The following is a 25448-nucleotide window of genomic DNA, read 5'->3' as shown; positions in this document are numbered from 1 at the left end:
GGTTTCACCATGTTGACCAGGATGGTCTTGATCTCTTGACCTCGTGATCCACCCGCCTCGGCCTCCCAAAGTGCTGGGATTACAGGCTTGAGCCACCGCGCCTGGCCTCCCTTTTCTTTTTTATTAATCTGGCTAGTAGTCTGTCTATTTTGTTGATCTTTTCAAAAAACCAGCTCCTGGATTTATTGATTGTTTGGAGGGATTTTTGTGTCTCTATCTCCTTCAGTTCTGCTCTGATCTTAGTTATTTCTTGTCTTCTGCTAGCTTTTGGGTGTTTTTGATCTTGCTCCTCTAGCTCTTTCAATTTTGATGATAGGGTATCGATTTTAGATCATTCTTTGCTTCTCATGTGGGAATTTATTGCTATAAATTTCCCTCTAGACACTGCTTTAAATGTATCCCAGAGATTCTGGTACATTGTGTCTTCTTTCTTGTTGGTTTCAAAGAACATCTTTATTTCTGCCTTCATTTCATTGTTTATCCAGTCGACTGGAGATGACTTTCTTCATTTCTCTTAATTTATTCTGTTCTTCTTTATGTATTGTTTTAGAAAAAGGATTATGTATCAGGCCTATTTCTGTTAATGGTATCACCATTTCCCACAACAAGATATCAACTCTTGGTATTACTTTAGATTGCTCTTTTCTCTGGCTTCAGATAATCAAAACTTAAAAGTGCCTGTTATCTATCTTCGATATCTTTCGCATCCTTTATTTTCCTTTCATTCCTGCCATCACTCTATCAGCTCATGCTTAGATTGCCATATTAGTTTACTTTCTAGTTTCTCTGTCTCCAATATCATGTCTCCTTACTTTTTGTGGATAGCATTGCCGCATAAACACATCTAAAGTAATGATTTTTTTCACACCTTTGTTTATGCTATTTCCTTTTTCTGGGAGATTCTTTTTCTGCCTCTCCATATATATTTTAATGTTGCACATTCTTGGAGACCCAACTCAAATCTCATTTCCTTCTCTGTACTGGCCATGCCTACCTAAAAGGAATATGATTTGTAAAATCTGGGTCCAAGTATTGTGTGTAATCATTTGACATCTTGACACAGAATCCTTTTATCATAGAGTGCTAGAGCAGAAAAAGACATTAGATACTGCTTATAATAGTCACTTAACTACAGTTAAGTGGTTTTCCTGGAGTTAAATGATTAACATAAGTACTTAGAGAGTTCAGGGCAGAGATGCAAGTAAACTTAAGTCCCTAACCTCTAATTCCAAAATTTCTTCTTATGTAACACACTTCCTGTCACCGTAAAGTACATTATCCTTAGATGCTTGTTCATGAATGCATTTATTATTTCCTCAGTTTGCGGCCATGAGTCTTCTTTTAAACTTTTTTGTGCTCCCCTTAATATTTTGCACCTAGTAGACCTTAATTCATTTTTATTTATTTGGTAGAGAACAATTACTTTCAGATAAAAGTGTAAGACTTTATTGCCATTTGTACAGATATTAATAGCCAAGGATTTACTGCTTTTGTTTAAAAGAGATGGAAGAAGTGTTTTTAATAGTTCTTGGTAGTTAGCATTTGACAATATTGAAAAATTCCTCTGGTTCTATTTTGTTGCTATGTAAATGGGTTTCACTTGTTTAAAATGTTAAGAACATTGATTAGAGTACAAAACTAGAAATGTTGTCAGTATTTCTTCATTGTTTTAATGTTTTCAATTGCTAAGGAAATATTTTATAAAAAATAATTTAGTGGCCGATTTTGTTAAATGGAAATATAATGTAATTCTGTTGTCTTAGTTGCTAAGCCATTATTGAAAACTACTTAATACAGTCATTTTAGGTTTTAAAGTTTTATGAATATATTTGATTTAAAGTACATAAAGCAAAAGGAATTATAGGAAAGTAGATATAAGTGTATGGATAATTGAATATACACACTTTAAAATTCTTTTACAACTCAGCATGAATAAAAATGGTACATTAGAGAGCAGCTTAAATACCTCTCAGGTGAATAAAGCATGGGATTCATGCTTGTTGTTGGGGATATATGTATCATCGGCTGTAGATGTATTAAAAAGGTGATGTCAAGGTGAAAGCAGGCTTGCAGAATGGTTGGAAATCATTGATATTCTGACTTGGAGGCTGTAAATGGCTTGGTGGCAGATGGAGTCTTTGTCATGGAAGAAAAATGGCATCTTTGGAGCACGTAGATGTTTTGCTAGCAGCTCAGCACATAGGCTGTGACCTTCTAGTATGCAGGAGTCTTTTCCATGGTCTAATAAATTGTTCTCAGCTTTTATTCACCTAAAGTAGATAAATAGTCATCATCACATTTCAGTACAAATTGAGGTGTTTCATTATAAAGAAACATAAATATGTTTTATTATCTACTTTTTAAAGAAGTAAGCTTTTAGTGGAAGGAATGTGCATTTCTTGTATCAAATATTTCTCAGTTGGTTTGCAAGAGTAAAAACATCTAATGTTTTTCAATAAAAAAAAATTGATTGAAAAAAAGTTTTTTTAGAATCACGGAATATTAAAGCCTAACAGTGTGCTAAAAATCCTGGACCAGTTCACTCATTCTCCAGATGAAAAAATTAAGGGTTAGAGATGGTGACTTAGCTAAGACCCCTTAGATAGTTCATGACTCTTAAATTGTAATTTCTTATAAAATAGCTTTAGCTATGAAAGTAAAACTCTCTTTAAATAAAACTTACAATACCACAGAATACACCTAATTATTCATGACAGCTGCATAATGACAATAATAATTTTAGAGACTTTTATTTACTTTTCAATTGCAGATATTTTCATTGGGAAGAATTCAGGATTTTCATTTTAATTTGCCTTTTTTTTTTTTTTTTTTTTGACAGACCCTTATTCTGTTGCCCAGGCTGGAGTGCAGTGGTGAGTTTTTGGCTCACTACAATCTCCACTTCCTAGGTTCAAGTGATTCTCCTGCCTCAGCCTCCCGAGTAGCTGGGATTACAAGCGGGCACCACCATGCCTGGCTAATTTTTGTATAGTAGAGACGGAGTTTCACCATGTTAGCTAGGCTGGTCTCAAACTCCTGACCTCAAGTGATCCGCCCACCTCGGCCTCCCAAAGTGCTAGGATTACAGGCATAAGCTGCAGCATCCGGCCTTAATTTGCTATTAATATATTGTTGTATAGAAAAATTTTGTTGACTGGAGAGTCTGTATCTGAGCTATAAAGTTATATATGCATAACTCTATCTTTTTCCTCAATAAATATTTTATATGAATCAGAACCAATTAAAGTATATATCTTATGTTGACTTAAATGGGTATTTTTAAAAGTCCTTTCTTTTAGAAATATTGCATTTCACATTAAAATATTTAAGGGTTTGTAGATTGTATACTGAGGTAATTTGAAAAATTGCTGCATTTATCAGTGAACGTTTCTTTCAATTTTAAGGGGAATATATGTCACTCTCTGAGAGTATTATGTGAAATATGTTCAATTGGACAGTTGACCTATATTGAAGAGTAATAAGTCATGGTTAAAATTAAAAGTTGAGACATTACACACCTAAAACCTATGAAAGCACTTGACAATTGCAAAAGTTATAGAAAGAAATCACTGTACATCACAAAAGAAAGTGACTCTGTTTTAGAGGGTAAAGGTTGCTACATTCAATATTATAGGTAGTTCTTTGCAAGCCAGTGTCTAAGGAAGTGCTAAAGAAAAATGTAAGAAGTTATACTAAAATGTCTGTGCATTTTCTAAAGATACAATTATGTAGCAATTTTATATTTGTTTTTGAGTAAGAGAAAAGTTTGAAAAGTTAGAGTTCAAAGCTTCCAAAATCCTCAGTTTTTTAAGGATAAAACTGGTCTGATCTTTCACACTGAATGTGGATATGAAAAATATGAACAATAAAATCATAAGTGAAAATACTGTTTTTATCAAAGAATATGTTGATGTGTAGGTATTTTACTTACTTATCATAGCTATTTTACCTACATATCATTATCTACTTTAATATAAACACATTCAGATAGAGGTTATATGATGATCACTAAATTATTCAACAACTATTAAGCGCCTAGTTACATGCATGTCATAAAGATAAGGTACTAAACAAAACAGCCACTCAGTACTCATAGAGCTTTTCATTCTATCGGTGAAAGAGATAAATAAGTTATATGTAGTATATTAGATGGCAGCTAACTCTTGGGAGAAAGGTAAAGCAAATTAAGAGTCATGAGTATGAATTAGCCAGGGGTATGAATTAGTATGTGTTACAGATTGGCCATTGAAGACCTTTCTAATAAGATAACAATTTAGCAGAGATCTTAAGGAAGTGAGGGAGTTGAGTCATGTAGATACCAAGGTGAGAACTGTTCCAAAGAAAACAGTAAATGCCATGACACTGAGAGAGACTGTGCTTAGCATATTCCAAGAATAATAAGGAAATCAGGATGGCTAGAGTTGTGTGAGCAATGAGCGAGAGTTACAAAGAAAGCCAGAGAGATTTCATAGAAATCAACATTTAAGTCATTTTTTTAAAGAGAAGATTGAAAAAAATGCTCTTTAAGCTTAATCAAATCACACATTGTTGTCAAACCAGTGGTTCCTGAAGTAGTTTTGGTAGAGCATTGGTTTTATGGAGTATTTCATGAAAAAATGTTCCATAGTCAAATAAGTATGGAAGACGTAGAGTTAATTTTAAAGTGAAAAGGTTTTGTTTTATTTAACAACTTTTTCTGAGCCTTTTAAAATGTGCTAATGTGTTTTGTGAACCTCCAACTTATTTGACCCTTCCTACAAAGAACATCTTATGGGACTAGTGTTTTTCATGCTTTGGTAAGTGCTGTATTAGACAATCCTACATCTTAACTAGAGGTTAATAAAAGGATTTTCTACAATCAATTGCTGTTTTATAGCTTCTCTACTGTTCTTTCTTTCTTTTTTTTTTTTTTAAACGGAGTCTGGCTCTTGTTACCCAGGCTGGAGTGCAGTGGTGTGATCTCAGCTCATTTTAACCTCCACCTCCGGGATTCAAGTGATTCTCCTGCCCCAGCCTTCCAAGTAGCTAGGATTACAGGCACTTACCACCATGCCCAGCTAATTTTTATATTTTGAGTAGAGATGGGGTTTCACTGTGTTAGCCAGGCTGGTCTCTAACTCCTAACCTCAGATGATCCCCCTACCTCGGCCTCCCAAAGTGCTAGGATTACAGGAATGAGCCACTGGTGCCTGGCCTTCTCTGCTGTTCTTAAGCCAACAACTTTCTCAGCCTGTTTTTAACAAAGACTACATTTCTTTTTTCCCCCTAAACATTTCTCAAATCCATCTTTTCTTCTCGGTTCACGATGCTTAAATCTTAATGTAGATTTGCATCATGTCTCATCTGGGCTGTCATAGTAACCCCCTAACTGGTGTCTCTGCCCCTAGTCTTGCTGTGTCCAAGTTCATCATCCTCTCAGTGATGATATAATTGACATCACAAATCAAACCAGGTTATTTACCCACTTAAACTCCCTTATTAGCTTCCAACTACTACAGAGTAAAATTTAATCTCATTTACAGGGAATATGAAATCTTCCACAATCTGTCTCTTGCTTACATCTAAAAGTAATGCCTCAATGTCCCATACTTAGTGGTCTCCAAATGTTAAATGGTATTATGCTTCCTCAAACAAGAGGTGAGCATGTATAGTCCTTTTGCCTTTACTCAGTGCTGTTACCCCTGCCTGACACAGCCTTCCCCTGTGAGAAGGCTTCCAGGTTTAGAGCAAAAGTCGTCTACAACAACACTCTCAAGCTCTTCCTGGATAAGTCAGATGCGCTTATGTATAACTCTATCAAAACACTGAAAATAATGAAATAAAAACATATATTTGTGTTTTTTCTGCTGTGTATATCTGATACTTTGTAACTGTGCTAAGTGCCTAATACTTTAAGTGGATACCCAGTAAGTGTTAAAATTAACCCGAGAAATTGAACAGTCTTTTCCTGTAGTTCATAACCTGTTTGGAAAAGCATAGGTGAAAACCTACAAGACAAAACCTAGTGAAGAGTTCCTCCATATGATACAAAAACATGATTCACAGAAGAAAACAAATCGGTAAATTGAACTTTATCAAAATTGAAAACGTTTGCTTTGCAAAATGCCCTGTTGAGATGATGAAAAGACAAACTACATACTGGGAGGAAATATTTGAAAACCGCTTATCTGACAAAGGACTCATCTTGGATATAAAAAAAACCTAAAGACTCAATAGTAAAAAGGCAAACAGTCCCATTAGAAAATGGGCAAAAGATATCCATTTCACCAAAAAGTATATACGGATGTCAGTTGAACACGTGAGAAGATGTTCAGCATCACTAGCCATCAGAGAAATACAAAAATGACATATTACCATACACCTATTAGAACAGTTGAACTCTTGCTTGAACTCAGGAGTTTAAGACCAGCCTAGGCAACATAGCAAGACCCCGTCTAAAAAAATTAAAATTAAAAATAGTGACAATATGAAATGCAAGGATATGAAGAAATCAGATTCTCATATATTACCAGTGGGAATGTAAAATGGTGCAACCACTCTGAAAAAGGTTTGCAGCTTCAAAAAAATAAAACACACACTTACTGTATAACCTGTGAGTGGAGATTGCACTGCATTCCAGCATGAGTGATAGAGTGAGACCTGTCTCAAAAGCAAAATAACAAAAAACTATTAGGATTTTTCCCTCTACTTCCCTACCCATCTCTGAAATAAAAAAGAAAAAAAGTGCTTCTCCTCCTCACTAAACCTAAAACTTCATTTTTTTAAATTTATATTCACTTCTGCCTCCTCTAGAGGCTTGCTTCATTGATCTGCCAAAGACATATTCATTTTTGTTTCTCATGACTTATCCATTGTTATCTAAAGGATTGTCCTGGCTTGAAATAAAGTGATAAACAGAAGTACAAACAGAACCTTCACTTCTCTCAAGTGTTTGTATTAGCATATTAAAGATATATATCTATGTTAATGTAAGTAGCTTTACATCATTCATTTTAACTACTATATAGTATTTCATTATAAAAACATACTATGAGGCCGGGCGCGGTGGCTCACGCCTCTAATCCCAGCACTTTGGGAGGCCGAGGCGGGTGGATCACGAGGTCAAGAGATCGAGACCATCCTGGTCAACGTGGCGAAACCCCGTCTCTACTAAAAATACAAAAAATTAGCTGGGCATGGTGGCGCGTGCCTGTAATCCCAGCTACTCAGGAGGCTGAGGCAGGAGAATTGCCTGAACCCAGGAGGCGGAGGTTGCGGTGAGCCGAGATGGCGCCATTGCACTCCAGCCTGGGTAACAAGAGCGAAACTCCGTCTCAAAAAAAAAAAAAAAAAACATACTATGATATTTTTATTTATTCATTTTCCAATATTTTCAAGGTTTTACTCTGGACTGCAATTTACATTCATATATATGAATTTTTATTTGCATGTATTGGAAATTTTCTGGGTGAGATATCCAGAAGTAGAATTACTGTATTATGGGCTGCATCCAGGTTTGACTTTACTATGTATTGCCTAATTTCTTTCTATATAGGGTACCAATATATGTGAGGAATGCATAAAGGGTTTCTTCTCTACTTTTTTGGCATTTGCTTAATTTTTGTATTCCCACTTTCTGCATATAGAGCCTGCTTTGAAGTTCAATAAATTTTACTTCTACAATACAGTTTTTAAATTTCTTTCTCTAACCAGCCAAAAAAAAAAAAAAAAAAAAAAAAAAATTATTTATCTTTACTTTCATACATGAATAACTTTTATATTTATCTCCTCATTTGTCACTCTTCTGCCACACCTTAGTACAAAACCTCACTTTTGCCTAAATTATCTCAGGAGATCAAATATTGCAGTATCCTTATTGTATATTTCTTCCTGCTTCAATTCATCCTCCTTAAAACTGCCAGATCAATATTTCTAATGTGAGTAGTTTACCATTGTTTGCAGCATTAAATTTAAACACTTAGTGTGGTATTTAAGGTCATTTCCAATAAGGTCCTAATGTACATTTTCAGCCAAATAATTATCTCTCCCACTATTTTTTACATAGGCCCTAGGTACTAGCCAGATTATTATTACTTTACTGATTGATTGAGTAATTCAAACATTATATAATAACAAGCTCTTATGCTGCCCAGGTCAGGTTAAGTATTCCTTATCTGAAATGGTTGGGTCTAGAAGCATTTAGGAGTTCAGATTTTTTCCTATTTTGGAATATTTTCATATACATAATGAGATATCTTGGGAAGGGGACCCAGGTCTAAACACTAAATTTATTAGTTTCATATGCACCTTATGCACATAATCTGAAGGTAATTTTATATATTTTAAATAATTATGTGCAACACGTCAGATAAGGTCAGGTATGGAATTTTTCACTTGTGGCATCATGTTGATGCTCAAAAGTTTCAGATTGCTCTTCTGATTAGGGATGTTCAACCTGTGTATTAACTCTTGGGTGTTATAGGTAGTACTGCTATAAAAGGAACAACTCGTGATTCCTGTTATTAGGGAACTCGGAAGTCACCTCAAGCTATTCTCAGAATACATCCAGTGCTTTTTAGCTTTTGATCGTTAGCGTATGTTCTCCTTCCCCTTGGGATGCCTCCACCTACCCATCTTTGTTATTCAAATTCCTATAATACTTTCCAAAGCATACTTCAGATGTCATTTTTTGATAAAGCTTTTTTCTGACATCCTCCGTTAATTTTGCTCTCAGAGTACTTTATACCTCTCTTATGGTATAAATGGTAGTATGTCCCATGTATTTATCTTTTTTCTTTTTTTTTTCGTCCCCTCTGGATCAGTATTTATCTTTACTTTAGAGACAGGGTCTCTCTATATTGCTCTGGCTGGTCTGGAACTACTGGGCTCAAGCACTTCTTCTGTCTCAGTCTCCTTAGTATCTGGGACTACCACCATGTATTTATTTTATTCTTCCAAGACAATAAATAGAGTACTTTGTGCATTCATCTGTATTACTAGCATTTAACATAATGCCTTGTATATGATAGGCCTACTGCTAATTAAAATAATTTAATTGAAGGTAACCTGAGTTATTTCTAACTTCACCGATTGGATTTATTTAAGAAAATACCAATTTTACTTAGAAAAATTATGTAATTTTAATCCAGTGTTCTTAATTTAAAATACTACAGAATAAACTTGAGAACTTGCTTCAATGAATAGCAAACTTTGTGATTAGTACAACAGCTTTTCCATTTGTTTTTAGACTCTTAAGTAATTTTCTTTTCTCAAGTCAGACTGTTCTCTGTAGAGCCATGTGAATTGCTTCTCTTGAAATACCTTGGCATCTGCTAGGCACCTCCTCTACTCGCAAAAGCAGTTCTTAATTTTCTGCCATCCTGGGTTGGTTTGTTTGTTGTTTTGTTTTTGAGATGGGGTTGCGGTCCCTTGCCCAGGCTTTCATGTAGTGTTATGATCACAGCTTACTGCAGCCTTGATTTCCCAGCTCAAGCAATCCACCCTCTTAGCCTCCTGAGTAGCTGGGACCACAGGTGTGCACCACCATGCCTGGCTAATTTTTTAAATTGTTGTAGAGATGGAGTCTTGCTGTATTGCCCAGGCAGGTCACAAACTCCTGGCCTGAAGCCATCCTCCCACCTTGGTCTCCCAAAGTGTTGGGATTACAGGTGTGAACCTGTAATCTCAGTGTGAGCCCATACTGGGCTTCTTTACAAATTTTATTTGAAGAAAGGCCCCTTCTGCTGAAACAATTTAAAATCTTGCTGGGTATAAATTATTGTTTTTTATATGTATTTAATATTTTCCAATATTTTATAGAAACATATTATTTCTGCCCCTTTATCCCTCATACTACCACAAATTTTAAATCAGTAGTCTGTATGAATGAGACTTTAGATGAATAAGCAAAAGGTAGATTGTGGACTTTGGGTACAACAAATAAATTATTCTCTGTGTATTCTGTCTTTTAATGTGGATTTTTAAGGAGTTATTAGAATGTCAGAAATTACTGAAATTGGTGTATAAATTGTAGGTTCTCTGAAGCATTTTCTAGATCAGGGCTTCTTAAACTTTAATATACAGAAGATTCTGACTGAGTAAGTCTAGTCTGGGGCCTGAGTTTCTGCATTTCTCTTTCTCTCTTTCTTTCTTTCCTTTTTTTCCTTTCTTCCTTCCTTTCCTTTCTTTCCTTTCTTTCTTTCACAGGATCTTGCTCTGTCACCCAGGCTAGAGTGCAGTGGTACAGTCATAGCTCACTGTAACTTCAAACTCCTGGTCTGAAGTGATCTTTCCACCTGAGTGTCCTGAGTTGCTAAGACTATAGGTACCTGCCAATGTACCTGGCTAAATTTTAAAATTTTTTGTAGAGACCAGGTCTCACTGTTGCCCAGGGTGGCCTAGAACTCCTGGCCTCAAGTGATACTCCCAGCTCGGCCTCCTGAGTATCTGGGACTACAGGCACACACTACCACACCTTGCTAATTATTTTATTTTTTGTAGAGATGGGGTCTTGCTTTGTTGCGTAGGCTGGTGTTTAACTCCTGGTCTCAAGTGATTCTCCTGCCTTGGCTTCCCAAAAATATTGGGATCACAGGTGTGAGCCACTGCACCTGGCCAAGATTCTGCATTTTTAGCAAATAATTTCCATGTTGCTGGTCTGTGAACTTTGAGTAGCAATGAGCTAGATAACCTTCCAAACCTTATTACTGTGTTTTAGGATTTTTTTTTTTTTTTTTTTTTGTACTAGTGAAAGCAGGCTTTTGGTGTCACACAGATACTCATTTAAAGTGTCTGTTTCTCTACAGTCTGATGTATTTTTGATATTTTAATAGAAATTTCTGGATTTTTAAAGGAAAATCTGTTGTGTATAGATTGATTGATTTTTCTGTGGTTATGTGGTTTTTTGCTTAAAATCATCCTTCAAAGTTTTAAAAATAGCCTTGACAACTATTAGACTGTCAGTGGCAACTTTCAGAGTTTACATTTAATAAGGAATGTCTAATTGTTTATTTCTGACAAAATTGTAATTGATACTGCCTTTGGTTATTTTTGAAGGATATTGTTTGAAGTTAGACATTAAGGTAGTATAAAACTGTAATAGTAAACTTAATCTTTTGTTTGACCCTGGATGTTTCAGTTGGTATAACTACCGCTTTTTGTTGCTTTTGTTAAAGCTTTATTATTATGAATTAGTAGCAATTGTATACCAGAGATTAGCCTGTTACTTTATCTGTAGCACAGGTGAATTAGAAACCTAATTTGTGTAAATGGACAACCAATAGTATAGTATAGATAGCTCTTTCAAAAGGATATAAATTGATTCTGAGGGTACATTAATACTTATATTTTTTAAGATATATCACATTAAATGCTTTCATAGTCTTGTGCTTTTATTAAAAATTGTATCTAAATCATAAATCTTTAAGAAAGTTCCCAGCATTACTTATTTTTGACAAATATTAATTGGTAATCAACATTGGCAGACCATGATAGTAAAACATTTTGAGAGAAAAGTATTATTTTATTTTAAAAACTTTAGAAAAATTTTTATTCTAATGATTATATTAGCCCTACATTATTTCATTTAATAATTGTCAATAGTTGAAATTGCTAAAGAAATTACATTATTACAAAAGTGACTTTAAAATGTTTATTATTATTTTCCTATTAAATAAGTAAGCACTCACCTTGCAGTTAAAAGTTTTCACATAGAATTTATGTAAAATATTGATAAAAAATTTTTGGGACCTGAGATCCAACAATTCTCTTTAGAAATAAACCTCCTTTGTTTCTTCTGGTAGCATCCATTGATTTCTTTTTTCTAAAGGTACACTAATAGTGCTGATAGAAGCAGAACAATTGGAATTTACATTAAAAATAAATGTGATGAATAAAAAGCAACACATGGTAATATAGAGCTGATTTTGCTTCACCCATAAGTTCTAAAATCTAAAGGACAAAAATACTGAAAGGTCAAGAAAAAATGAAAGAAAGAACAAACGATGCAAAAAGAAAATGACACTGAGGTCTTGGTTTAATACATATGTATTTCAGGTTGATGGTTGATTTCATTAGCAAATCTCATTGTTATGCAATGTCTGTTCTTCTGCAGCAAAATGAATATTGTATTCTCACAGGCTCTGTGTATATCTATTATGTTGCAATAAATGAAAATACATCTGTATCTGTCTTTGGCTTACTCTTTCCATTTTGTTTTTAAAGAAAAGAAAGAAAATGGAATAACATTCCTTTCTTTTGTTGTTAAATTTGTTCGAAAACCATTTTGATTTGTATTATGGATATGTTTCCTACTTTTTTTCTTTGAAGTAAACAATTACAAGGTAGTTAATAAGGTAACCATGATAATTATCCTATAACTTTCTTAATGAATAGAATTAATCTTGACTTAAGTTGACAATATGAAATACTTAAGCATATTTTTTTTTAACATTTTTAAATATTAGGAGTGGTTTTCCTTATTGCAAGAAAGTATTTTAACGAAGCATATATAGTATGCCAAATCTAAAGACTACTACCTTTTACATTAGCAAAATTATATATTGAGATTACTAAGATTTGAATTTTCATAAAATAGGAAGTTCAGAAATAAATTTCAGTGGCCATACATTGGAAGAATTCATTGAATGGTAATAAAGTATTATGCTGCATGAATTTTATGTAATGAGTTTAAATATGGACCAAAATGTATTGGATGACAATTGTCATTTAATCTTAGTCATTTTGAGGTTTGACTGTAGCTTACAAAATCTATTTGGTTTTTGGTAGTGTTCTCAAAAGTTGTCTCACAATTGAAATTATTTTGACAAGCTTGAAAGCAGAAAAACCCATGCTTTGATTAAATATGGGTTGATTGTATACCATGCAGAAATCACTGTGTGGTGAAAATTTGCCTTCTGGTTCAATTGATGCAGTCATAATAAATGTCTTAGTTATGTTGAACAAACATGAGCTGTTATAAATATAAAATACAGCAGTTTATTAATACATCATATTAAGTTTATTTGTACTTAGAGTATTTGCTACATGTTGAGCATTTTGTTATTCATGGTGGGTAATATAAAAGAAGGAATTTCAAGATCTAGTAAAGGAGATTCCCCAAATAATTATATAGTAATATATAGCTAAATTATGTAGAGAAAGGTTTTATGGGCCCTTCAAATAGAGCCTGAGAGAGCCATCCTGGAAGTGATGAGACCGAAACTGATAATGAGGTAGGAGAACAGATAGGAAACAACATAAGCATAATCTGGGAGGCAGGAGGACATACATTTAGGATCTTTGGGAAGCAGAAAACAGACCAACCCAGTAGTAAGGAAGATATGATTTGCTACAACCTATTTACCTGACATAAAAACCAGGATGCATCATTGTTATATTTTGTCAGTGTAGAGTCCAGATATTATACCATGGTAGCACGTGGGTTGACATCACTGACAGATCTTGTTTTTTCTTGTATAATAAAATAAGAGATAGGAAATTTCCTTTATATCAACTTCACTGTATTTCCCCTCCACCAGTAACAAAAAGTAAATGCTCTAAAAATATGCAAATATGAATCTAAATTAATGCCAACTGAATGTGAAGACAGAGTCAAATTTATCTACTATAGTTAGAAATACCAAACTGGGCAGGATCATGGAAGGAAGATCACCAATGAAAAGAGGAACTCTTCTTAGTTAAAAAGAAAGGTCTCTTTTAATTGTCTGGACCTCCCTACCAATGTTTTATCTTTTGCCTGATCCTGGAACCCTGGTTATCCCATTTTATGTACTCATCTGGCATAAGAACCTGACTTTAGAAAATAGAATATGAATTTGGAATTTGAAAATGGAATTTAACATAAGATCGTGGGAATTGTTAGTGTTTGTTTAAAGATCCAGATAAGAATTGCAGAAGACTTCCTAGCAAGTGGCTTATTTTTGGGAATCTTTCATTATGTTATCACTGGCTCACACTAAGAAAACGTTATAAAGAAACCGTGTGAAACTTATTTTAATTGCTGTAAAGATTCTATTGAGAAAACTATTGTGTGGTCCAGTGTTGCATTTTTGAAAATTATTTTTAAAACTACTCTCAATTTAAGTACTAGAGAATGCTTTGGAGGTTGTAAATTACATCTTACAGAGAATGAGAATTTTGTAATTTGATCTTGTTTCCCACTTTACTTTGATTGCTAAGGAGCTGAACCACCCACATCATAGACTTGTGTAAGACCTTATGATAGGTGTTTCTTTGTTCCAGTTTTACCCTGTGTTCTCATCTTTCTTGTTTCCTCTTATTTTCTCTTTTTTCATATTAGTTTTAAAGACAGCATTCTGTTCTTCTACTCATAGTTTTGAAAGTCATCTTAAATTATGTTGGAATAAGATGGAATATAATAAGATGGGATATGTTTGCTGCACCTATTTATTGTAGCAGAAGGCAAACACATAAGAAGTAGAAAACTTTCTTCCTCCTCTTGTTTCTCCCTCTGCCTTCCCACTTCATTTTGCACATATTTCTTAATACGGAGGACTTATCTCTGTGGTTTCTTGGACTTTCCAGAAGGCAGGGGAATTAACTGTGAAGCTTTTTGTCTATGTAGCACTACTAGGTCCAGTTAAAGAATGCCTGAGAGGACAAGTAAGGCTGAAATATACCCAAGAGAAGGAAAGGATATATTTTTCTCATTTGTCAGCTCTGAGCACAAGTTTTTTTCCAACTGGTATTTGTTCTTTACCTTTTGACTGAATTGTAAACGCGTAATATCAAAACTTACTGAGTCTTGATAAAAGCCACCTTGAATGAAACCAAATGTCATATTTATTTGCTGTACCTCTTTATGTTTGCATTTCATCATGCTTTAAATTTGACACATAGGAAACTAAGATAGTCATAAAACATTGAAACAATTGAAATAATAATTTTCTTATTTAAAATCTTGTTTTGTTTTGGTGTATGAATTATGTAGTTAAAAATACATATGTGGTAGGAATTACATCTTAAATTTTCTATAAAGGAAATAAGAACTGTGCTTTGCATTCCATGTGACTACTGTGATATTTAAATTATTAATGTTAATGTGACCAAGAAATTCAGCTGGAAATGTTAACTTCATTGTCACAGAATTTGCTATTTCATGTGTCATTGTAGTAAAGATGGTGATTAGTGATGTTAGCAACTTGAATTAATGTGGTTCGATACTGAATACATACCCCTTGACATGACGTATTACGTATATGTGATAAGACCTGTTCTGAGATTCTATACCCTTGGCTCAGTCTTCTCTCCTGGGTGTTCTTTTTGTTATTTTATTATAATTCCATTTTGTTGTGTTTTCTATTTCGGTACATTAGAACTTTATTTTGCAAACTGAATAGATACAAACTTAATTTAAGTAGTATAAATTTAATATGTTAACGTGATTATATGGTTGTAAAAGGGGTCTTAAGAGTTCTTTGCATTAAAATTAAAGCTTATTGTGTTCATAATAGTAGGACATAGATACCTAGCCTTAGTAAATATAGAATTTTAAAGATAAATGCAAAGTTTGTGGCTTTACAAAATTATCTAGATATTTTTAAAGCAGTAAATTAATGTATCACTTTGATGGAGTTGGGTTTTTTGTTTCATACCCATGATTAATTTAAGTCAGCCCTCATCAAACTATACTGGAAATTTCAGAGAGCAAAAAAAACAGCAATTTGGGGGAAAAAAAACTATGGGCAAAGAAACATAGTTTTCAAACTAACAATGTTTTAAAAAATGCTCACAGGTTAAATATTTTAAGTTTTGTTTTCTTTTTGAAATATGTGTTTAAAATAATGTAGAGAATAGTTTCCAATTATGTAAACTTTCTGATTCATAGGAATTTTTTTTCAAGGACTGACACATAAATTATAAAGCAGTCTTACTTTGCAGGAAGTTGCCCAAATAAAAATATAGTCTTGTGCTTTGACCACAAAAACAATGAAGTTTGGTCCTTATTATAACTAAGAAATTTCTTTTATGTACTTTGTTATGGCAGCTGAAATTTAAAGACTTTTCTTTATATTTAGCAGGCTTTTAAAGCAGTTATTCTTACTTGTTTTAAAAAATCTTGTTAGCATTTCTTTGTTTTTATAGTTTATCTGCCAGAAGTGATTTTTGAAACATGCTTTTAAACAGTGCCAGTTTTCAAGGCATTCCTATCATGTGAGTTTTTGCATGTGAGGAATAAACCCTTCTTTAAAAAGGAAGAACCTTTATTGTCTGTTTGACGTTAATAAAATTAAGAAAAGAACGATTACTTGAGACATCAACCTTACCTGGCTTAGTTTTATCACGTGAGCATTCACGTTTGCTGGTGATCTAAGTGCTCCACCTGCCTTTCAGTTTGTTTACCAGGAAATCAAGATGTGTAAACTGCAGGAAGTACTATTTGACCCTCTCCGACAGTATCTCATTACAATAATTGCTAATCTCTGAATAAGACAGCCATGTTTTGTGAGTAACTGAGAGAGAGAGAGAGGTTGTGTTAGGTAGATTTTAGGTGTTTCAACAAATAGAGCATTGTAAATGCTTACTTGGATTATGGTTTCATGTTAGCTTTTGATAAAAGACATATGCTGACCTTTGGGGTCAGCAAAGCTAGGACACAATAGTAGGTATTCTTTCATGCTTTTTAAGTGAAAAATATCACGGCTTGTTGTTTTGGAGTGCTGTCACTGCTCTGAATCGAAAGGATAATGGCTACTTCCTGATTAAACCCACTCTCCACAGTAAGCTGCTGTTAATGTTATACTCTGTCTTTTTCTCCTGTAAATGCAAGGGTATTTGGTGTTTTCTTTACTTTTTAACATTGTTTTTTTCATAGACAGGTTTCTTCTAAATATATCCTGAGTTAAAGTTTACCATTAGAATAGAAACTACTGTTTAAGTTTGGAGGATTTTTTAAAATGAAAAAGTATTCCTGTTTGGTATCTTGAATCCAACCAGTTCATACACATACTATAGGTTTTGGTTAAAGAAATTAGCTTTATTAAAGACATTGAAATGATAATGATATTAAGCTGCCACTTTTTTGGCACTCTAAGCAAAATTTTAAAAATAACTTATATAGTAAATAGATTAATTTTTTTCAGGCTTTGGATAAACTCAAATTTTATCTTGATTTGATAAATGTCATAATTCTATTTACATATATTCTCAAAATATGTTGATAATTTTAATTATGAAATTAACTTATTCTTAAATTAGCAAAGAGATCCTTATGACATAAAAACAATGTTAAGTATTCAGAATATAAGAAGGGAATAATGAGCTTCTTATTCTTAGTTTTAATCCTAAATCTGGCCGTCACGCCATCTGTGGTCTTGGGACAATCATTTAAACTGCTTACCTCAGTTTTCTTGTCTACTGCCCGTGTGAGTGCTTAGGTAAAATTTGTATGTTTGTTTATTACTTTATAGTGGTACAAACTACAAAGAAAATGAGTTTCACAAGTATTTTATAAAATGGAGAACTGACTCTGCACTTAGGAAAACATTAGCAGTAACAATAGACAGAAATAATTTTTTAAAATTTATGACTTTAAAAGAAACACCATTATATTGGCTCTTTAATTTGAAACAGCACTCTTAGTTTTGCTCAATCTTTAATATAATATTACCAAAGGAATATACGTAGGAATATACATATGTTGTTGGATACATGACTAAAATAGGAAGTAGAAAGCTTAAAGGTGATTTAATAAAGAATGACAAATATACTTAACATTATTTAACTTTTTCTCAAAAGTCTTATTTCTGAAGGTAAAATTGTTCAGAGTAGAGGGAAGAATGTATATATGTATATATTATGGACATATAAGTGTAGGTGATATACATAGTAAAATGTTTAATTTTTAAGCTGTAGTATTAGGTATGTTGATTATATAAAAAGAAAACCATAAGATTATGAAAAATTGAAAGTAGTTACTGAAGAATGTTATAGAACCTAACATCTAGGAATGTTAAAAATGGGATAATGTAAAAAGAATCCTACTTTTGTTGAAAGAATTAAGGTAATTTCTTTCACATAATGCTTATTGGGATAATTTTAGGTAACTCAGTAATTTTGGATATAAATTACTGGCATATTCTGAGGAGATTCTAAAGGTTAAGGTTTGTGAGTATTGTAACTTAGTCAAGTTATCGAAGTTATAATAGTGCCTCTATTTTAATTTGCAATAACAAGTAATTGATGTCATTTATTGAATGCTTACTATATGCAAACCTCTGGGCTAATTCTTTTGTCATTTAATATTCATGATAATCACATGAGGTGGAGGTACCATTATTCCATTTTATCAATGAGGAATTAATTGTAAAGAATTTAAATAATTTGATTAAGGTCCTTAGCTAGTAAATACCAGAGCCAGACTGAAAACACAAACACAATTCAGAATCCAGAACAGTCTCCAGTGTCATACCATTAACCATTGTGTTTATATTTTGGAGATAGTAAAGGTGCTTACACATTTGATTTAGATGGTTTTATTGTATTCATTATTTTATCAAATATTATGGAGTACTTAAGTGTCAGGCATTTTAAGAAATTACAGGCAATAGCATTATAAAGCAATGTAAAATCCCTTGTCTCAAGAAGCTTACAGTCTAATGGAAGAGGCAGAAAATTAATAGGCTAAACAGTACAATGTGATAACTGATAAAATATAGGTAAGTACAGGATGCTAAAGGTGATGCAAAGGAGAGATATCTAATGTATCATTTTATTTCCATATTTAATTTGCATTTTGGTGTGCTGTTTTAGGTACATGGGAAATATCAGTAAATAGAACTTTCAAAGGTCTCTGTTTTTGTGGCACATATAGTAAGAGTGGAGATAAATGATAAACAATGGAAGTCAGCTATGTGAACACCTTTCGGAAGTCTTCCAGGCAGAGGGCATGAGGAAGGAGCATGACCGGTTTGCTCAGGGAAATGAATGGTTGTCATTGTGAGTATGGTATGGAGAGAAAGAGAGTAAGAGGAAGTATTGTCAAAGGAAATGAGTGAGTGGGTTATTCATGTAGGGCCTCAGTGGGGACTTTGAGGAGCCACTCCAGGGTTTTCAGTATTTTTAAAAAGGATCACTCCAGTTGCTATGTTTAGAATAGACTGTATGTAAAGAGGCATGGACTCCCAGTTAGAAGGTTCTTAGAGTAATCTAAATGACAGAAGGTAGTGGCCTGGTAGCAGTTAAATTCTGGATGTTTTTAAGGTAAAACCAAAAAGATTTCCTGATGGGCTGAATGTAAGATTGAGGAAAGAGGAGAAAAGATGACTTTAAGGGTTTTGGGATCTGGAAGGATGATGTGGCCATCAGCTGTGAGATAGGGAAGAATTTCAGGTGGAGAAGGCTTGGAATGAGGATGGAGAATCAGGACTTTGGCTTTGGATGTGGTAGACCAAAATGTTTATTAGATATGCAAGTGGAGATGTGAGAAGGCTTTCCAGAGTGGAACTACCCAAATTGAGATAGAAGAATGAATTGGACTTACATAGTCAAACAGGTAGTTTGTAGTGAAATTTGAGAGCATTTACTATATACTTGAATGAATCTTGGCATTATCTACTTTACATATTTACTAATGAAAGTAACATCTAAACATCTAATAAGTAAAAATATTTGAAAAGTAATAATACTTCAAAGAACAAAATTATTCTGGGTAGTCAAGTTTTCAGAGTATTTCACTGACTGCTATTTTCATGAGTTGTATATTATCTGCTTTTATATATGTTGATCCTCACCATAGTACTGTAAGGTAAATAATATTTCTGTTTTACATTTAGAGAAACTGAGTATGAGGGAGATTAATACTGCCTATGGTCATTGATATATTAGGTGGTAGGCCTGGATTCAAATCCAGGTCTTTAGATTCCATTGAGCATGCTTCTTATTTTAAAAATGTATGATGTTAAAGTTAAAAATTTTTTGGACTTTTGTTTGAGGTCTCAAAGAGTTTTTGTTTTGTTTTGTTTTGTTTTGTTTTTATGTTAGTCATCATTCTGTACTGTAACACAGTGATTCCCTTGGGACATAAGGTTTGTAGATTCTTGATCAAGGAATCAAGCCATTTGTTGTTGTTCCTTGAGTAACTACAGAGCTTTCATTACAGTTACCTATTATAGACACTCCCTCTACTCCTGATTCCCATCCCTGTGTATAGTGCTTAATAAGTGCTTAGAAAATTACAGCTGTTATTATCATCATCTTTTTCTTTCTACTATGCTGTGACCTTGGGAATCAACCCAAACTTTTTGGCATCATGTATAAATTATAAAACTTCAAAGATTAAGGGCACAAAGATGTTCTAAATAATGAAGAATGAGTTTTAATCCATACATTTTTATCAGCTTGGAGACCATCTTTATTTCCTTTCCTTTTTCAGCTGTTTTTTAGACAAGTGAATTTGCTAAATAGCTGTGTTTCTAATTGGAAGACCATTACTCTCTAAGATGCCAGTGGGTATTTTCATTGTAAAAGTGAATATAAGTTGTTCAAGTTCAGTAGGGAATAAAAATACATGCTTGTTCCTTGAAACATACTTACTTTTGAGGTAACAATGCCATTATTTTAAAATCTTAAACCTTTTGCCTTCTGGATCAAAATAGAAGTTATTTCATATAAGTTAATATTGTTTACATTTATGATGTTTTTAAAGATACTTAAGAGCAAGTCATTCAGAAAAATTGCATAGGCCGGGCGCGGTGGCTCACACTCGTAATCCCAGCACTTTGGGAGGCCAAGGCGGGTGGATCACGAGGTCAGGAGATCAAGACCATCCTGGTCAACATGGTGAAACCCCGTCTCTACTAAAAACACAAAAAATTAGCTGGGCATGGTGGCGCGTGCCTGTAATCCCAGCTACTCAGGAGGCTGAGGCAGGAGAATTGCCTGAACCCAGGAGGCAGAGGTTGCGGTGAGCCGAGATCGTGCCATTGCACTCCAGCCTGGGTAACAAGAGCAAAACTCCGACTCAAAAAAAAACAAAAACAGAAAAATTGCATAGAAATATCAGTTTTTTTAGAAAACCAGTTGTAGATTAAAATAGTATATGAATCTAAATGGTAATTTTAAGTATATACTAAGGGAATAGATAGAAAATTTACCTTGTCTATGTATTTCTGTTTTATGAATATATAACTTTACACTAAATCTGTTGTTTTGATACATTTCTCAAAATTTTATGCTATTTTTTCAAAGGAACAGAAATGATGTATTCATTCTTCGTATATCTTTCTCAAAAGCTTTTCTTTTATTTTATTATCATAAAAACTTTAAGTGTAACTTATTTTATGGTCACTGTAATCATTAAACAGGTTTTTTAAATAAACAAAAATGTTGGTTGACCCCTACAACATTCTTTATTTTAACTAAGTTACCTGTGTAATTTCATATTTTAATTAATTCTGTTTATGATTAGAATTATATTTCCTGAGTATTGCTACTTAGTCATGAAAATAGTACTGTATATGTTAAACATTTGCATATCACTTATTTTTAAAATTTGTTTTATTGGACAATGTCTTTGATTCACTTGGGGAAAAAGAAATGACTGATCAGAAAAAATGTTCTGTTCGTAGTATTTTATTATTGCCTAGTTTTAAATAATTATACTGAGCTAAATCTGTTATATCCTTTATAAATTGAAATGTCCAGAGAGGCTTGGCGCAGTGGCTCATGCCTCTAATCCCAGCACTTGGGAGGCCAAGGCAGGTAGATCACCCGAGGTCAAGAGTTCAAGACAAGTCTGGCCAACATGGTGAAACCCTGTCTCTACTAAAAATACAAAAAGTAAGCCGGGTGTGGTGGTGGGTGCCTGTAATCCCAGCTACTCAAGAGACTGACTCAGGAGAATTGCTTGAACCTGGTAGGCGGAATTTGCAGTAAGCTGAGATCACACCATTGCACTTCAGTCTGGGCAACAAGAGTAAAACTCCATCTCAATAAGGAAAAAAAAAAAAGAAATGTCCAGAGAATGAGTATTCTAATTAATTTTTTTCTGGAATAGTTTGCTTTAACGTTTATTATTAAAATTTAATGTTATTTGTGCAAGTATAAAATTGAATTTTTTTTTTGATAATTTGAAAACATGGAGAGCTACTGGGTCCTGATTTGACAGTCTGCACTACTACTAATCTAGTTTGGTAAATAAAGTACAAACAAATATTAAATGAGTCATGATTTGATAATTTGAGCAACTAATCTAGTTTTACAAGCAATGCATAATCAAATATTAAATGTGTTACAGTAATTAAAAAACACCAGAGCTGTCAAAAGGAGGATAAGATTAATTGCTCAATGAGTGATATGTAAGTAAAATACTATGAGTTGACAGTAAGAAAAGGGTCACTAGAATGACCTTTGAGGAAAAGGAACTAGAACACTGTCTTCGAGCACTGAAGAAGGACTTCAAACATTAATTTTTAAAATAGCTTTATTGAGATATAATTCACATACCATACAGATCACCCATTTAAAGTATATAATTTAATGGCTTTTGATATATTACAGTTTTTACATTGCAGTAAAACATCTGTAACATAAAATTTGTCATTTTAACCATTTTTGTCTATATAACTCAATGACCTTAATTACATTCACAGTGCTTTGCAACCAATCATTACTGTCTATTTCCAAAATTTTTTCATCATTCCAAACAGAAACTACCATTAAGCAATAATACCTGCTGGTTGGATGCAGTGTCTCACGTCTGAATCCCAGCACTTTGGGAGGCTAAGGCGGGAGGATCACTTGAGACCAGGAATTCAAGACCAGCCTGGGCAATGTAGTGAGACCTCTTCTCTACAAAAATAAAATAAAATAAAAAAGCTGGGCATGGTGGCACACGCCTGTAGTCCCAGCTACTCAGACCAGTTTACTGGTCCCAGGCTGCAGTAAACTATGACTGTACCACTGTACTCCAGCCTGAGTGATAGAGTGAGACCTGTCTCAAAAAAATTTTTAGAAATTAAAGCCATAACTCCCCATTTCCCTCACCATCCCCCATCTCCTAGTAACCTCTAACCTACTTTCCATCTCTGCAAATTTTCTCCTTTTACATATTTTTCATAAGTGGAATTATATAATCTTTGTCCTTTTTTGGGTTGGGCTTATCTCACTTTAGAATTTTCAAGGTTCATCCATGTTATAGCATGTAGCACAATTTCACTTCCTTTTATAGATCAATTTTATAGGTATATGTATATATGTACGTATATACATATGTAAAATGTACTTATATACATATATTTGTACATATATACAAATGTACATATATACATGTTTGTATATATAAATACATATATATTATGTAAATATATATATAACACATTTGTTCATTCATCTTTTGAGGGATATAGGTGTATAAGTATCTGTTCAAGTCTTTATTTTTAAATTTATATAGTAATTTTATGTTAACTTTTTGGAGGAACCACAGAACTGTTTTTCAGATAGCTGAATCAAGCATTGATTTTATTCTGTTACACTGTATGGTGAATGTAAAAGATTAGGCTGAATGAATACTGGCTTCAGCACATATGGAATATTTTTCTTAAAAGAGAGAAAAAAAAAGCCATATGTGTTAGGGGTGAAAACATGTGTATATGTAAACAGCCACCTCTTAAAGTGAATTTAAAAGAAAAATAATTAAGCCTTCTGGTTATATGTAACCTCAGGTTTGTAATATTTTCTAGAACATGGTCATTGAGTTTGAATTTCTTAGTCTGTAGGAACAATGTTATAAAAGGATGTTTCCACAAGCAATTAGAATTAATAGTGTATTTCTGCCTAGTTTTAAGATATCTATTTATTAATTGCTTTTTTTGCATTATAATATAAAATCACTCAATTATATCTGACTGGCAAGTATTTCCAATATATTATTTTTAGTCAATTTATTTTCTTTCATATATGTTAATATTTTATAAGTGAGAGAACTGTAGTCATTTCAGCATTTTCAAAATCACTCTTACTATATAAATTCTGGAATTTAATATAGATTAGGAGAACAATATTTACCTATCTTTTCAAAGATCAGTGAGGGACCACTAAGCCAAAAGGCAGGGCTTATTTCACTAGCTTGATAAGGTCATAGGACCCAGGAAATGGGGAGCAATATTAATATAGGTAAACTTTTTGACTTAATTACAGGTTTCCCTAAGAGGTATATATAATATCACAAACAGTAATGAATCACACTTGTGGATTCAATAAGGAAATAAATGGTAATAACTGATATAATGGGTCATCCTGATGAGAATATTATTTAGGACATCAGAGACTAATTTCTGAAAATAAAAGGAAGACTACTTGTAAGTTTTCTTTAAATTTTTCATCGGGGGTATACATGAGAGTGTGTAATGCATAGGGAGATTGAAATAGCCAGCAGTTTTGAGGAAATTGACATGGATAGGTCATGGATTTTTTTTTTCTTTTTTGGCAAACCTCTGAGGCAATTTACCTTAACATGAATTTGAATCTTAAGTAGGAACTGGGAATGAGATTATAAGGTGTTTAAATCATTAACAAAGGTTAGACTTGGAGAAATCTTTCGGGAAATAAGTTTCCACACGGTTAAAAGCAAAATTTCAATAGTCTATACAGCATAGAATTGTAACAAACTGAATAACTTTGAATAACTTACCGAATACAAATTCAATAATTAGATAAATAGTTTAAATGATTTTAGTTTGACATTGCTGATCTGGCAAGAAAGTAAGGAGTCACTGTGACTAAAAATTAGAAAATAGAAAATTTAAAGAGGATAAGAAAATGTCAAAGCCAACTTTCATTTCAACTTGCTGAACTTACGATGGACGTATCTATGAGGCTGGGTAATAGCCCGTATTCAAAATCAGATATATAGGCTGGGCACTGTTGCTTATGCCTGTAATCACAGCACTTCAAGAGGCCAAGGGGGGGTGGATCACTTGAGGCCAAAAGTTCAAGACCAGCCTGGCCAACATGACGAAACCCTATCTCTGCTAAAAATACAAAAAATTAGCCGGGCATGGTGGCGCATGACTGTAATCCCAGCTAATCAGGAAGCTGAGGCACAAAATCACTTGAACCCAGGAGGCAGAGGTTGCAGTGAGCCAAGGTCATGCCACTTGCACTCCAGCCTGGGTGACAGAGGGAGACTATGTCTAAATACATACATATATACATAACATACATAAATCAGATATATAGTGCTATTGCTTTTATTTCAAAACATCTCTACTTCCATTTTGAAACAATATGGTCTCTTTTGAACCTTACTTTTTAAAACTTTTAAGTCCCTTCTTTTTAAAAGTAACCGTACCTTTGTATAACTCTTACCTACTTTGTCCCTTATCATTTTCTTCTTTTAAAGTTTTTTTGTTATTCAATTTAGATTACTTCTCATGGTGGGAAGACTGTAATGAATCCTAGATCTAATTTTTTTTTTTTTTTTTTTTTTT

At 33.3% G+C, this 25448-nt stretch overlaps 1 protein-coding gene across 27 annotated transcripts in view; it reads left to right on the top strand.

The window, feature by feature from the left end:
- BAZ2B (bromodomain adjacent to zinc finger domain 2B) overlaps positions 1 to 25448 on the top strand; it is a 334986-nt gene that overhangs the window by 95713 nt on the left and 213825 nt on the right. The window contains exon 1 of one of the 27 annotated variants that reach the window (XM_017546673.2): positions 12303 to 16739. The exons of 25 other annotated variants lie outside the window; for them this stretch is intronic. The gene's annotated coding sequence lies outside the window, so the exon portion shown is untranslated. Of the gene's footprint in view, positions 1 to 12302; positions 16740 to 25448 lie in introns of those variants that run through there. One more of the 27 variants, XM_017546652.2, reaches the window with a different exon arrangement.

Source organism: Cebus imitator, unplaced genomic scaffold, assembly GCF_001604975.1.
Source record: "Cebus imitator isolate Cc_AM_T3 unplaced genomic scaffold, Cebus_imitator-1.0 Scaffold10, whole genome shotgun sequence".
NCBI classification, from domain to species: domain Eukaryota; kingdom Metazoa; phylum Chordata; class Mammalia; order Primates; family Cebidae; genus Cebus; species Cebus imitator.
The sequence above is the reverse complement of the archived record's forward strand: the minus strand, read 5'-3'. Positions and strand labels throughout refer to the sequence as shown.